Here is a 2,536-nt window from a genome sequence, read left to right as displayed (position 1 = left end):
AAAGTAAAAGTTTCTTTTATCCAACAGGATGGCTTTTTTTGTATCATTTCTTAGCTGTCTAAATTTTAATTGATCTGCAGGGCTTTTAGTAGTACGCCATTTGGCCCAGACTTTATTTCTAAGGAGGATTTTTTGTTTGGTTGCTTTTGAGAGGCATGGGGCAGGTTTAATCTTAGTTCTAATTGTACGTGTTGGCGCATGGTAGTCCAAAAATGGCTAAGAATTTAGTATTAAAGTTTATTACTGCTTCCTCCAGAGGTAGGCATTTCAGGGCTGACCAATCACATGCCCTAAGTTCATTTTGGAAGATGTCAGGGTTAAAATTTTTGTTGCTCCTTATTGTCCAAGTTGTCAAAAGAAAGTCGACATGTCATTATGCATCCACCAAGAAATAACCTTGGAGCATGCAAGGGAAAAATAATTAATAAGAAATTTACAAACATTGTTTTTTATAGGAGAAAGTCCTCTTGCATCCCCCACAATAATGCTAATTTTATATTCTAACTCAGAAATCACACATTAACTGAGAAAAGGCATATTCCCTAATCTGGTAATGAAGCGATCTTGTATACCTGACCACCTTCTGTTTAGTCAACCAAATTGTGTCTATGAAACAGATGTCTTTAATAACAGCTGACTCAATTACTGGCTCATATATATATATATATATATATATATATATATATATATATATATATATATATATATGGATATTCCCTTCACAAGCTCAAAGTTTCAAAACTTTGAACTGCAAATGGTTGAGAGCATAAGATCGAAGCTTTGAAAGTTCAAACGTTTTGACTGGAGATCGCTGTATGGCACAGAATGTGAAATTTACCATTTTCCTCACTGTACTGCAATCTCGGAGTTTGTATATTTATTTAGCATGGGGTGTGGGGGATGTTATTAGATTTTTTTTTTTTATTATTACAATTTCGAAGTTTCAAACTATATGTAGTTCGAAGTGTTGAAACTTCGGGCTTGTAACGTAGTTATTTATATATATATATATATATATATATATATATATATATATATATATATATATATATATATATATATATATCTATATATCTATATATATATTACATGTGTTTGGTCGTGTGACCGATTGTCGATCCATCGTAATTCTGAACCAAAATGTCAAAACTCGTAGTCGCGAACGCTCGTAATGTCACACACAATGTCGAATTCGAAATTCCTGATCGCATAACCACCACAACAAGCGCTACCATGGGTCAAGGGGAGGAATAGTAGCCTGGCCGGCGTTCAGTAATCCCGGCTTTGGCATCCGCAAATTCAACATTTTGCGATCTTGGGATTTTGCTTTCGGCATGTTCGCGTTCGGACATTGGCCGTTTGCTCAAATGCATATATATATATATATATATATATATATATATATATATATATATATATATATATATATATATAAATATAGATATATTCACACACACACACACACACACACACACACACACACACACATGCATGACTTCCTATATACAAGGCCTGCGTTTCCTGTCTGCTTGCTTTCATTTTGACTCTCAGCAAGTCTCCTTACCAGACCAAAGCGTATGATCACACTTGTAAAATGCAGTTATCCTGTAACTTGTGGGTTATATCAGCATCCTGTCTATATTGCACCAGGCTAGTTAAAGTCGAAAGCAAAATCCCAACATCGCAAAATGCTGAATTTGTGGATGCCAAACCCGGGATTACTGAACGTCGGCCAGGCTACTATTCCCCCCTTGACCCATGGTAGCCCTAGTTGCAGCGGTTATGCGATCAGGAATTTCGAATTCGACATTGCATGTGACATTACGAGCGTTCGTGCCTATGAGTTTTGACATTTTGGTTCGGAATTACGATGGATCGACATTCGGTCACGCGACCAAACGCATGTAATATATATAAACCTTACCGCATCTCCTAGATTTTGAGATTTCACTCATATTATCTGAATATTGAGACTATCTGAAGTAAGAATCCTATTGCAGGATGACTTTGTGACTATAGAACCTGTGCTACACTGGTATGGATGTTATAAGGGTCTAAACAAGATGCAGGATTATGGAGTTACTGTTAGAGAAGTGAGGAGATTTATCTGGAAACTGATGAGCCCTACATGAAACTAACAAGTTAAAAATTTATAACAGGATCTCCTTTGTCATTTGAATTGGTTCTTCCCAAGGTCAAAATGTTAGAGTGTAAATTATTTTTTCTATTCACAGACAAGCATCATAGGTTCATAGGTAAATACTAGGCTAGCTGCCCTTGAGGTCCATTTTAAGACAAGACAATTTCCCCTTTGGTGCTTGAATTAACCTGTCCCATTTGGTATTAGATTGGCCTTAACCATCTCTCCTTTGTGAAATAAACATGTCCCTCCAAACCATTTTGGTGACATTGCAAAAGAGGTTTAGATACCTAGGCCTAGAATTTCTGCTGTCATTTCACTTGCTGATGTGCAGTAAATGCATCAGTATCAACGTCACTCCATGACAGAGGACTGCTTCCTAACAGTAACTCAAAT

Source organism: Protopterus annectens, chromosome 2.part1 (assembly GCF_019279795.1).
Source record: "Protopterus annectens isolate FY-2018-M chromosome 2.part1, PAN1.0, whole genome shotgun sequence".
NCBI classification, from domain to species: Eukaryota; Metazoa; Chordata; order Ceratodontiformes; family Protopteridae; genus Protopterus; species Protopterus annectens.
The sequence above is the reverse complement of the archived record's forward strand: the minus strand, read 5'-3'. Positions refer to the sequence as shown.